General features: G+C 40.5%; 1 long non-coding RNA gene across 6 annotated transcripts in view; it reads right to left on the reverse strand.

Moving 5' to 3' along the window:
• Positions 1-1,153: 1,153 nt before the first annotated feature.
• The window catches only part of LOC125752275 (uncharacterized), a 132,792-nt gene continuing 119,628 nt past the window's right edge, over positions 1,154-14,317 (reverse strand). For 4 of the 6 annotated variants that reach the window (XR_007401375.1, XR_007401374.1, XR_007401363.1 and 1 more), the window contains one exon: positions 11,766-12,427. This is a non-coding gene — a long non-coding RNA (uncharacterized LOC125752275). Of the gene's footprint in view, positions 2,553-6,892; positions 7,109-11,765; positions 12,428-14,317 lie in introns of those variants that run through there. The other 2 variants (XR_007401368.1, XR_007401372.1) reach the window with 1 other exon arrangement.

Raw genomic sequence — 14,317 nt, forward strand, 5'->3', positions numbered from 1 at the left:
CCAAGGCATCCAGCCAGTTACTGAATCCTTGAATTATATCCTGCTTTTTACATAGAAATAATGTAGGAGGCTCTAGTTTGAGAAAACTATTAAATAAAGGACTAAAGGCAGATCCCATGACTCTGAGAGCCTTCACATTGTTACATGCATGTGGACTCATGACTGATTCTAGAAACATCATGTGTCCAAGGACCAACATACCCATTCCATGTGTTTCTAATGTTGACTCTAGACCTCATTATCATTAAACTGTTCAAAGGATCCTAGTCACAAAGGATGTTGTTTCTGGAAAAAGTTTTCAGTATGTTTGCTTCTCCTTATGTATAAAAGATGGAAGCCACATTTCTCTTTCAAAAACCCACTGCTTGATTAATTTCTCCTTGCCCAGCTTTAGGCTTAATAGCTGGATGATTTGGGTCTCACTTTGCAATTCAAAATCTTAGCTTTCCAAAGATGCTTCTTGATTTGATGTTCCAGGTGGCTGAGAAGAAATGGACATTAAGTGATTGCTTATGGCTTTGAAAGGTCATGATCTGCTTCATGCAGGCTAGAGAATGTCAATCTGCACCTGAACTTTAAGCCTCATACTTTTCTGATTATGGATATAAATCATGTGACATTGGCAAGTAGCTCATTCTCATGCATATCCAATGCTCAATTAAGGCAGGACTCAGAGCTGATGGGCACTTCTGTGACTGGCATTTCAGGGGTATATTTATTTCCTTTTTCCCTTAACTCCTACATCAAAGGAATTTGAGTAGTTTGGCTGGTAGGCAAAAGGGAAAGCAATTCTTCACTTTGCATGTAATCATTTACACATTTAGAGCTCTCACAATGTGTCATTCTTTCACAACTCAAATTTTGCACATAATCCATTTACTTAGGATAAAATAACCGACACACTTTAAGAAAATATTGCAAGAATTATGTATGTGAGCATTTAAAACTTTGTCGTATGCTAAAAATCCATAAAGTTCAGAGATACACTGCTATTTTTGGTGTAGCATCAAATCATTGATCTGATAAGGAACAGTTTTGAACATTATGAAATATTACTTGCATCTAGAAATCGGTACAGGTAAAATAATTTAAAATGTTGCCCACATATATTGCATCTTTAATACACTCAAAGTCCGTGAAGTAGATTCACATGTTTGTTTAACAAATGTTTATTAAGAGTGTGTTTTGTGTGAAACCTTGAACTAGCATTTTAAAGATTTTCATTTATTTACTTTAGAGAGAGAGAGAAAGTGTGAGCTAGGGGAGGGGCAGAGGGAGAGAAACAATGAGAGTCTCAAGCAGACTGTGTGCTGAGCATGGAGCCAGACCTGGAGCTTGATCCCAAGACGCTGAGATCATGATCTGAGCTGAAACCAAGAGTCGGATGCTTAACTGAGCCACAACTTGTGTGAAACCTTTGAACTAGCATTTTAAAAGGTATCATTATAGGTGGATGTACAGACAAATTTTATACACACATAATTAAGACAAGTACAGAATATTATACATTTTTTAAAGGAAACAGTGTGCAGGAATGGTGAATTTTGTGAGATCTACTTTACATAGAACAGTCAAGGAAAGATGCCATGGGATTTAACTAAAGTAACATTTAAGCTGAAACCTAAAATGAGAAGCCACCTATTTGGTGTGTAGCAGTAAAGTTGTGTTAGGCAGAGGAAAAGCAAGTACAGAATCCCTGAAAGGGAGTTTGGCATATTGTAGAAATTCAACATGGCGTGACTGGAGAAGCATGAACAAAGAGAAGACTAGAATGATATCAAGTGGGTTTTCTGATTATCCCTAGTTAAGATGTGAAGAAGGTGGGACTCAGGGAGCAACTGTTCAGGCATACAGAAGCAATAAATATCCGACCTGGGCATGACATCTTGGCCTTCCAATTGTAAATCCCAAGCATGTTCTGCTATTCTAAGAACAGGGAGATGAGGGAAAAGATGGACAAAGGATGCAAAAGGTATGGTGCCTGGCTCCTTGAAAATTTGTAGTTAATGGCAGACATGGATTTACCATATGCTGTCTTATCGATTCATTCATCTATGAGTCCTGACAAAGCTCTAGCACAGTAAAAATGAGGGAAAAAAATTATGGCAAACCACAGTAGAAATCCACATTCTTTAAAAAACTTAAAAGTCAATATGAGGAAGGCAAAAGTAGAACATAACATTGTAATTGCAATGCTAGTTCAACTTCCTCAACTTCATTGACTGCTGGAAGCTTTTGGGGACCTGGTTAGTTAGTTAGTAGGTGCCACACCTAGTTGGACCTCAACACAGGGCTTGAACTTAAAACCCTGAGATCAAGACCTGAGCTGAAATCAAGAGTGGGATGCTTAACCAACTGAGCCTCCTAAGCACCCCTGTTGGGGGACCTTTCATCATTTAGTTGGTAAAACACGAGCAAGTTGTTATATCTAGGAGTTCAGGCTTCTGTGTTCCATGGTCTTTTGTCTTGATTTTGAAGGAAAATCATTTTCATTCTAAGATGTAGCAGATGCCTCTGGAATTAGATATTGTCCTAACTGGAGAAAATGACCCCTGTAGGAGAAAAGTAGAGTGGGGTTATCCTCTAACTTGCTTAAACATCAGAGCTACTAAGAATCTTGACTGGAGTCAAATGGGTTGGGATACTGGCATTTTCAAGCTCAATAATACTTGAAAGAAGTAGTAATTATAAGGGTTGTCCAGTTGGCAGGCTCAACATAACCAACCGCTAACTCAGGGCACAATGTGCAACCCTGAAGGACTCTCTTATGGCCTTAAAGAGACCCTCCCCTACTGTTAGCAGAGGATAAATTGGGCTGAAAATCAGGCCAGGGACCTAATTGGGAGTCAAATTGCTGAGAGGACTTGATACACAACCTCATCAAATCACATATACTGAAACAGAGAATTGATAGGGAAAGAATGTGCTGGGGACATCTAGATGGAAGAATTTGAAAGCCCCACATTATCAAAATCCCTTTTGAACTCTCCACGCCTTCAGAAGTGGTCCATTATTTCTTGCCTAGAAACTATTACAAATATTTCCCTGAGGCAGAAGCCTTATAAAATGACAACATTCCTTCCTCAAGATTTGTCTCCACCTCTCTTAGGACATCCAGGGCAACTAGGAGAGGAGGATCGACTCACAGAGTTTCCCAACTGGTAAGATACTGTTGCAAAAATTGAAATGAAATACACAAGAGTTTTAGTTTTATATTGCCGTTGTAACAAGTTACCATAAATTTGCAAAATGAAGCTATACAAATTCATTATCTGACATTTCTGTAGGTCAGAGGTCTGGCACCATCTCACAAGGCCCAAATCAAGGTGTTCTCAGGGCTGCATTCCTTTCGGAAAGTTCTGAGAGAGCATCCATTTCTTTGCTTTTTCTAGTTCCTAGAGACTACCTGCACTCTTTGGTTCGTGGTCAGGTGTTCCACCTTTAAGGCAAGGGCAGGTTCAGTTCTTTTCGCATCACATCATTGTCATCTTCTCTTGGGCCTCCCTCTTCTATCTATTAGGACTCTTCTTATATTGGCCCAGCTCAGATAATCCAATATACTCTCCCTAGCAACCTTAATTCCATCTGCAATCTTAATTCCTCTCTACCACGTAATGTAGCAAATTCCCAGGTCTCAGGAATTAGGATTAGGCATTTTGGAGAGGTTGTTCTTATGCCTGCCATAAAATATAACGATGCTAAAACTAGGGTGGGATATATGGTAAATGCTCAGCGAACATTTGCTATTATTCCCTGCTTCTAATTCTTGGGCTCCTGCTTTTAGGTGGAAAAAAAAAAACACAACCATCTGAATCAGAGGCATCTCAAACCCAATGCTCTCCCCTGTTCTCAGTAAAATTCTTCTCTTCTGCTTCTATCTCTAATGTCCCTAAACTACCATTTCCTTCCCTTTCCCCAGTCTCTCTGTCATCCCCATCAGCAGATGATTTTGTTGCCTATTTTGAACAAAAAACTGAAGCCATTTGGAGTTGAATGACATTAAACTCTGGTGCTCCCACCCATTTATTTACCTACTCCTGCTCCCATTCTTGGGTCTTTTGCCACCGTTGTGGAAGACTGGAGCTCCTTCCTCTTACTCATGGTCAACTCCACCCATATTCTTGGTGCCTCCGTTAGCTTGAGGACATGGCTCCCATCCTCTCTTCTCTCTACTTTTTCTGTGCATGTTTCTGTGGACCATTACACCCTCTGTGAGCTGCTGTCTGTAATCTCTTGCTTTCCACAACAAGCTTCTGTGGCACCGTTCTCTCCTGGCTCTACTGTTACCTCTCTTATCACTTCTTGATCTTCAAAGTCTCCCCTTCCTCCACTTGCCTCTTAATTTGTGGAATATCCCAGATCCCATCCTCAGTTCCCGCTGCTCTCATTTCATTGTGAGGAGATACACTGTAATCTCCATCCAATGCATGGTGCTCACTGTTTTCATCTTCCAAGCCTGAGCACTTTCAGGAAGCCTTCCTGTGACTCTTGTCCATGCCTTTCCTCTGAGTTCCCTTAGCACTCAGAAAACTATATCTAAGAATTAACATCATAATATGTTGAAATTATATCTTAGCGGGTCTGTCTTCTCTATGATCCTGTGTGCTACATGTGGATAAAGATTTTAGTGATCTTTCTTTCTCTAGTGCCAACTACAGAGGCTGACGCACAATTAACTCTTGATGTAAGTTTGTTGGTGTATCTATTTTGAATAGAAAACAGAAAAATAATGCCAAATTTATAAAATTCTGCACTTAACTCTATCATGTGGATACTCTTCTATACAGCGAAATAACTTATTTCCTAACCAAAAGTTATTAGTCTCATTTGACTTTGCATATATATACCAAAAAAGAAAAACTTTTTTTGCTAGGCTGGTTAATATATAGCCATAAACAATATGGTATAAAGTAACTTTTCAAATATCAGCTTCCAATTTCTATATTCAGAATGTTTTCATTGCTCAACACATTTTTGGAGCTGCATTTATGGAAATGTGCTTAGATTTTTGCAGTGCTCCTGCGGCTCTGAATGTCCATAATATGGCTTTTTGTGATGGATGGCTGATTAAATGCTCTCAAAGTCCCCAAGTGAGATCAGATTCACGCAATACTTACTTCAGCCTCGACCTAATAGGTCATTTTAATGACAAAGAAATTTGGCAACTTAGTTCTTAAATTTTCTATTTATGTCAGGAAACCGAGGAGGAGTAGATACCTTTCTTTTTCTCTGACCTTTCTCCTACCTGCGCTGTAAAATTGTCAAAGTCCCCTCGAATAGCTGCTCTGTTGTCCTTGTAAGGGATGCATGCTTTATTGATGGATGAAGTGATATATCTGCATGCCAGATATAATTTTGCAAAGTCCTTCGGCTTGATGGAGGTTGCACAAACAAGAGAAAATGCTTGGAATAAATGCTTGGAAAAAGCTGCAAGTGCAGCTTTTTTTAGTTGCTTCTCAAATCTAGGAAAACCCAAGTTAAGAACCAGTGTTCGGTACAATCAGTTTGTGATTCAACCTAACCATGTACTGGGCCTTCCTTTTCTATATCAAGCATATTGAATAATCCATCTCCAGAGATCTGGGTGGCTTCAGATAATGGAAACATATTTAGGTCACCTGCAGAATAACTCACATGTTGTTTTTTAACCTAGCATTACAGGATAGGAGTTGTCCCAGCTTGCTTTGTCTGTACAGGAAGCACTCGATAAATATCTGGTGAAATAAATCCAGGTCAGACGATGTCCCCAATGCTGGGATACAAAGATAAATAAGACACATTTCTACCCTGGAGGAGCTGACAATGTGGCAGGAAAGAAAATCAGAGAAGCTAACAAAAGGGGATAATAAAATACGGTAGTAGCAAAATGTTATGGGAATCTAGTAAAGAGTAAGATTAATTGTTAGGTGGAACCCGGGGAGGAATCACAGAAAAGGTGATATCCTTCAAGACCCAGTAGGCAGAGAAGCTAGAGGAGACAGGAGACAGGAGAGGGTGGTTAGGAAGCACGTATGGGGTCTCAATGAGTGAGCACACGGAGTGTCTTCGTGGAACTTGATGTAGGTTAGTTTGGTTGAAGCATGAAGATGCTAAAAGGAGGGCAATAAATCAGGTCTAGAAAAGCAGACTGAGTTTGGGTTGTTAAAGGCATCATAAATCTTACAAAGGAGTTTGAATTTCATTTTCCCCATCGAAAACTCCATGTTGCCTGGAAGACTGGGTTTCCCAAAGGCTATTCCTGGGCATGCAAGTTCTATAGGATGTTTGGGGTGGGGGATTTATACCAAAATACCTATTTAGCTTTTAGTTAAAGGTGGAAAGGTAATCATGTGGAGCCCAGTTGTGAGAAGTGGCATTGGTAGGGAATTTCCTGAAACATGTACAGTCCACCCATCTCTTAGATAAATGAAGTTAAACCAAATTAAACTGCATACTTAGGCCAAATAGTTCTGCTGCCCTCCTTGATGGATATTACTATCGTGTTTTTCAATAAGATGAGATTGGCCTGCGCCGAGAATTGTAATAGGAAATGATTTGATGAGACATTTATGTGCACTTCTTCTGAACAGAGGGTTTGTCTTGATCTTGAAGGCACTGGGAGTGTTGTAATGGATTAGGTGTACTTCTTTGTCATGAATACTAGTTAAACCTAGAGCCAACTTTGCGGCTCACCTCCGTAGGAGGGTCCTTAGGGTATGTGTTCCTGGGTAATAACCGGACTCAGAATTTTGTGTGACTTTCTACATTTGTATTCCCTTTGCTTAATCTACTTATTTGATCCTATTGCAAGTTTTTGTAACCTCTCTGTGATCCTTCTTGGAAAGAAGAGCTGGGATTAGGAGAGATATCAAATGTACATCACTCACCACAGTGTCTGGCATACAACACCTACCAAACAAGGCCTTGCTTTTGTTGCTGTGGCTTTTATCAGTTCCACCTCCTCCATCGTACAGTTCTCAGGGTTGACAGAAATGGAAAGAGAGCGTATACTAATGGATGGAAATGATTTCCAAGATCTTTTTGCCATGGTCTTAAGTCGCATTAAGCACACAGAGCAGTGGACAAGCCTGAGTTGAACAATTAGCGATCCCAGGTCTCCAATCTTGTGCTGTGAAAGGGACAAATCAGTAAATCAAAGAGAATGGTAAATGAAGCCTCTCATCTAATTAGGGAGCTAAGTTATCACTATGGGCCTCAGGATCCTTATCTGTAAAATGGGAAAACTAACAAAATTTATTTTGTAGAGTCACAGTAAGGATTCTGACTATGTATGTGTAAAGAGCTAAGAATAATGTCTGGCACATAAGCGCTCAGTTAACATTAGCAGGGGTTTTAAAGAATCAGACGAGTGGGAAGTCCCTTCCAGCTCAAGTCAACCAGGAAGGCTTCCCAGAGGAGGTGGGATTTGAACTAGACTTGGTATGATGGAGGGAACTCAACTAGGCAGAGAGGAGCAAGGAGGTTAACCCTTTTGGGAACTCAGTTTAAAAAAAGGCAGAGAGAAGGGAGATATCCAGTGAGGAGGAGACCTCAGGAGAGCAGAGATATTGGTGAAAGGGGCTGTTAGGTGGAAGGCCTGCAAAAACCCCGGCTTTTTGTGCCCTCTTGTGTCCTCCTTGGGCACTAACGCACTGCTTCTCGGTGGGCCTTCCCTAACCACCCCCTGAAGGAAAACCTACGCTCTTCTCTGAAAGACACTCTGAGCTCTTCTGAATCTTTCCTCTACCTTGTAGCCAGTAGGAAATTACATCAGGGTGTGGTAATTAGAGGGAATTACAGAAACTGTGGCCGGTCACCCCCCCCCCCCGCCCCCCTGCCGCCAACACACACACACTAAGTTCCTACACACAGACTCAGAAAACCATGATTCTATTTCGGGCTTTCGAGTGCTTAGGAAGAAAAAGTGCAGGAAATGGGAAATGAGAAGGAGGCAGCAGAATTCCCATCTGTGCCGACACTGAAAGGTTTTTAGTACAGAACGTGAGAGAAGCTTGGTGAGTCCCTGCAGGGGTGGCTGGACAGGCGCCCATGGGCAGCGCCCGAGAGGGCCGCGGTCATCTCAGAGACAAGAGTCACCAGGCTTCTTTTCCACATTTGTCTGATTAAAGAGAAGAAAATCTCTTTTTAAACATGTGCCCTCGTCTGCTATTTCTAGATTCCTTAAGATTTGGAGGGGGAAAAGATGAAAGATTAATTGAGATAATTTATCTTTAACCCAAGAAGAAGCCCAATGTTGAACTGCAGCAATGAGACGTGAACCAATGGAGTGTAGGGGAGGTGTGATGGACCTGTGCCCGCTGGTGACAGCAGCCATAAAAACAGAAGGATGAAGATGCAAAGCAAAGAGTGAAATCCCAATTATAGTTATCTGTTTATTTATACCCTGACACATTCCCAAATTATTTGAGCCTGCTGAAATTCAAGTTGAGAAGCCCAGCTCTCTGAATGAACACCTGCTAACACCATCGAGCATCACATTTCTTAAAGCAAATGCTAGACACTCTAGAGGGAGAGTTTTTTCCACTTAAAAAAAATTTCCTTTCTGCCATGCCACACCATCCTGAGTGGGGAAAAAAAGAGCATTAATCAAGCTGGCAATTCACTTGAATCAAACCTACATTCCCCATCTGTCACTGTTCTAAACGCCACAGAGAGACATGTTTCACAAAGGGAACTTTTCTACATTAAAATTTTTATTGGGGCATAAGAGACAGATATATGCACAAGTCATAAATACGCAGCTGGGTGGATTTTCACAGTGTGAAAATGTCCATGCAGCCAGCATCCTGATCAAGAAACAGAACATTACTGGGATCCCAGAGGCTCCTATGAGTTACCCTATACCTTCGAGGGTAACTCCTTCCATGATTTCTAACACCACAGATGACTTGGCCTGCTTTTGAGCTAACATAAATGGAGTCATCGACTCTCTTATAAATTCTTCCACTCAACATTATGTTTGTGAGATTAATTCACAACATTGATTCACTTATTCTCATTATTGCATAGGATTTATTTATTTAACATGCTGTGATTCACTTTTTTTAAAATAAGACTTTATTTATTTATTCCTGAGAGACAGAGAGAGAGAGAGGCTGAGACACAGGCAGAGGGAGAAGCAGGTTCTCTGTGGGGAGCCCGATGTGGAACTTGATCCCAGGATCCCAGGACCACGACCTGAGCTGAAGGTAGATGCTCAACTGCTGAGCCACGCAGGTGTCTCTTACTTACTTATTCTATGGTGAACAGGCCTTTCGGTTCTTTCCAGTTTGGAACCAATGCAATTAATGTTGCTGTGAACATTCTTGTACCTGTCTTGCAATTGTTGGGATTATACCAGGAATGGAAGTACTAGATACATATTGAGTATTTGCCATTCTTTGGAAACTATGGAAGAAGGCTAGACACTGGAATAAAACGAGTGAAAAACCCAGTCCTTATTTGCAAGGACCTCACAATCCAGTGAAGGACAGAGCTGAGCTGGCACATACTCTAGGATGTTTGTAGGGGGCATGTGCCAGAGCACCTGGGATGGAGGGGGAGGACAGGGCAGGTGGGAGTCAGGAAGCCTTCCCAAAGGCAATGACTCTCAAACTGACTTCTAAAGAATGAACAGATATAGAAGGAGGAGCAACGTGGAGAAGGCAAGAGAAGAGCACGTGGAAAAGCAGAGACAAGTGAGGAAGTAGGTCAAGTCCAGAGACCATGCATTACAGCAATAGAGAAGGTCGGAGTGTTTGGTGAAGGTGAAGGCCGACTAGACAAGTTGGGGACACACCAGGAAGGACCTCACTTTCCATCTATGGAATACATACATTATCCTGAATGTGATAGGAAGCCACAGAAGATTCTTGGGCCACAGAGGGGCAAGATCAGTTCATGCAGGTGGCTCTGTGGAGACAAGCCTGGGAGCTGAAAAGGGGAAGGGAATGTGGTATCTTAGCAGATGGAAGCTAGGTGATTCTTTGAAGTCTGGTTTTGGCTAATATCCAGTCCAAGAATCTGGATGGCTTCTAATGGAATATGGAGGATGTGCACAGGGATAAGGAGGGTGTGGGTGCCAAGTTTCAATGTGCAGAAACCACACACAGTAATTCATACAGAAAGCTTTTTGGGCCAGGAGGCCACCTGCTGACATCCAGACTGGTGCAGGCAAGGAGCCTTCTGCTCTGGAGTAGAGAAGCAGAGCATATGTGTGAGGAATTCACGCCAGAAAGCGAGTGTACTACAACGTGAGTCTGCAACAGTGGTGCCAAAATCTCATTGCTCTCCACTCCCTCTGGAGACCCAGACAGAATACGGAGTGGAGACAAAGAAGGTCTAATCCCACCCAGATTCCTGATAGACTCGTGAGAGGATTCTAGAAGAGTCTTCTAGCCTCCTCTGATTGAAATCATAAATTCAATAGTAATATTTTATGCATACTTAGCTAATACAGTGGCCTGGATGGAGCCCAGAAATTTGGTGTTAGGATTCTAAATGGATACTTCACATGGCAGAGAGGTATATAAAATGAAATATAATGGGAAGATCCTGATTATTAAATTTCCTTCTAGTATAAAATTGGTACTACATTAGAAAGTATGAGAAATTCATAAAAGCAGAGAACATTTGCCCCCTATTCCACAGGCCAAAGAAAGGCATTATTGAGAGATTTTTCCTCCTCTCCCTCCCCCTTCCTTCTTTCCTTTCATACACACATTTCTTTTTTTTATTTTTAAAGATTTTATTTATTTATTCATGAGAGACACACACACACACAGAGAGAGAGAGAGAGAGAGAGAGAGAGAGGCAGAGACACAGGCAGAGGGAGAAGCAGGCTCCATGCAGGGAGCCTGATGTGGGACTTGATCCTGGGCCTCCAGGATCACGCCCTGGGCCAAAGGCAGGCGTTAAACCGCTGAGCCACCCAGGCATCCCCACACATTTCTATACAGTTGTAATCATAAGGCAACCTTCATTTTGGCATAATTGGCATTATCTCATATTGCTTAAAATTTTTTGTGACCACAAGTTTCCCTTTATTAAAAAAATTTCATTGCAAAACTTATAGAAAATATTGTGCAGAAAAAAAAAAACACCCCTAAGTTCCCACCACCCAGAGATAATCATTCTCAAATCTTAGTCTCTTCCTTGATTTTGTATGTTCTTATCTATAATAAAAAGATTGCTTTATATTACCTTTAATTTTGCAACTTTTAAAATACTACCTCAAAAAAAAAAAATACTACCTCTGTGTTAGGAATATCTTTCCTAACTGTATCGCATTGTATAGCACCAGGTTTTATTGGAATGATTCCTGTTTTGTGACACTTAAGTTGTTTCCAAATTTTTTTTTAAAGATTTTTATTTATTTATTAATGAAAGACAGAGAGCGAGAGAGAGGGGCAGAGACACAGGCGGAGGGAGAAGCAGCCTCCATGCAGGGAGCCCGACATGGAACTCGATCCTGGGACTCCAGGATCATGCCCTGGGCCAAGGGCAGGTGCTAAACCGCTGAGCCACCCAAGGATCCCCTCCAAATTTTAATATAAACAATGCTGCAGTCCTTCAATTTTAAAAAATATATACTCTTTACATGGAATTGCTGAGCTGAAAAGAAAATCTATGTAAATTCTTAAGACTTTGACTACATATTACCAAATTTCTATCTAGGAAGTATATACCAATTTATACTCCCAACAGCAAAGTAGTGCCCATTTCTCTACAACTTCACCAATATTAGGTACCATCAATTTAAAAAAAAATAAAAAACAAAACTCATATCTAATGGAAGAAAATAGAATTTTATCATTTTCTTTATTACTAATGAAGTTTTAAATATTTATCTATTTAAAGCATCATTTTTCTACCAGCATAGTTCTGTCATGTGAATATGCTATTATTTTATGTGAGCATCCTCTATGGAAAGGGGAAAAGTATAAGGAGTTCAGGCCAAAGAGCAAACATTACTACATGCATGTAGAACAATGTGACAAAATCTCACTGCCCTCCATCCCTTCTGGAGACTTCCAGGTTTTTTGTGTTGGGGGTACGTAGAAAATATTCCAATTATACCTAGTATTACTTTAATGTAGAATGATCCTTTTATGGAAGTTATATAAACAACCAGTAGTCTGAGAACAGAAGTTCATAAAGGCAAAGTAGACTAAATTTCTGCTGTTAATGTGTCTTTTTGTATTTAATATCAAATAAGACAGGAGTCATGTCTTGCCACATGCTCTAATGCACGCTGTTCACTCTTCTCAACCATGCACACAGGATTCCAGAGGTCTGAGGCAGAGTGACGTGTCCTCTGATGCTAACAGATCTACTGGAGGGGGGCAGTAGTAGAAGTGTTGAGGAATCTTGAGGTCAGAGATGCTTGTACTAGCTCCTTTGCTTTTTCTTTGGGGATCATCTTCTGGCACCATTTAGCATGAGTCTCCTAGAGATTGAATAAAAAAATCTTTTTAAATTATCCTTGGATTTTGGATTAAACCTCTCCATGGTTTTTAGGAGTAGGGGGTAAATTTCACTAACACACACTTGAGTTCAGTATATAAGATAATGTGAACATGTGTGTGTTTATGTAGTTGGTGCTCAGAAATAAAAGGGTTTTGAACCTATTTGATCATCCCAAAGCGGTTTTTTTTTTTTTTTTTTTTTTTTTTTTTACAAATCATAGTTTACTGCTATACAAAGCATCTAGGGTTAAAACATTGTGTTTTCATGTGCTTCTCAGGTGATTCTGATGATCAGATTTGTTTTCTGGTCTCTATTTTGCTGATGTTTCCCATTCTAATGATTATTCCTTTGTATGTTATTTGTTTTCCCTACTGGCTCTTCAACTCTTGTTTGCTTCAGTGTTGTACCCTTCATATAATGAATCTACTAGATTTGCATATTGTGTGCAGGATTCAGTGTGCCGCTCTAGTGCGAGGTTTCAAGACTTTTCTTAGTTCTTGACAAGTCATCCCCATTTCATGTAGAGCATTGCTCTGTTCCCATTTTTTCTTTCTGAAATCCCATTAGAGCTAAATTCAAACTTCTAATTTAATCCTCCATATCTCCAAACCTATCTTTTGATTTTATACCTGTTTATCTCTCTCTGCCACCCTCTGGGTAATTTCTTCAGAAATATCCCCTGTGTCAGTTCTCTCTTTCACTGTGCCAATCTACTCTCAGAGCTAGTTGTTGCTGAATTTTATCCACAGTGTTTCATCTTGAGTTCTACTGAGTTGTCTTTGTTTTTTTAAGATTTTGTTTATTCATGAGAGACATAGAGAGAGGCAGAGACACAGGCAGAGGGAGAAGCAGGCTCCCTGCAGAGAACCTGATGTGGGACTCAATCCCAGGACCCTGGAATCACGCCCTGAGACAAAGGCAGATGCTTAACCACTAGGCCACCCAGGCGCCCCTCTACTGGGTTGTCTTAACTGCCAATTCTTTTTTCTGTTTTTTTTTTTTTTTTTAATGAGGGCTTTTAATTTCTCCCTTTATCACTTTCATAATTATAAATATGCTTAAATTTATAGCTAGCACCACAAGAACCTGAGATAATCTAACGGTCTAAAGCTATTTTTCCCACATGTATCTGTTGACTCTCCCATTTTGTGGCCACTTCCTTGATTTGTCCTTTATGAAGCATTTTTTTCAGTTAGGATATAGCTTCTCTTGTGTACTTTAGGATGTGGTAGTAATCATTCAGAGGAGTCTTACATTTGATTCTTTGATGAAGACCAGGAGTTTCACTGTCAGAAATATTTATGGTATCTGTATTAATCTGCATTTGGGGTTCCTCTGCTAAAATTTGGATGCTACACCTATGCATGACACAGATTTTTTAAATTGCCATTTATTGTGGGAAATTTTCCCCACCCAGATACCTGAGGAGTGAGAATTTTGCCAGTAGCTTTAGTAAGTGAACATGTTTTATAGTACCCCAACAGAGTGGGAGCAGGTCTTCCTTGGTCCTCGCTTTATGTGTGAATTTCAGTTCTGACTCCTTACCTCTCCTTACCCAAAGGCCATGTGTCAAAAACCCCAACCCCTGGCTGTTAGGTTCTGTGGTCATGTCTGATATCCTCTGTTCTGGACTCCACTCCTGTATTTGCCACATTGGTTATGAGGTTCTTTATTTTTGGCATGTAAGGGTTTTGTCTCCCCATTTCTCAGTCTCTGTCTCCTTTTCTTCTTTGCCTAAATGTAAAATAGTTTCATGATATCTTATCCAGCATTTTCATGTGTCTGTAGCACATAGAAGGATGTCAGTATTAAGTAGGTGGAATTAGAAAGCGTTATTAGTCAGGTTTGGAGACCACCAATGGGTGCAGCA

The sequence above is a fragment of the Canis lupus genome, chromosome 1 (assembly GCF_003254725.2).
Source record: "Canis lupus dingo isolate Sandy chromosome 1, ASM325472v2, whole genome shotgun sequence".
Lineage (NCBI taxonomy): Eukaryota > Metazoa > Chordata > Mammalia > Carnivora > Canidae > Canis > Canis lupus.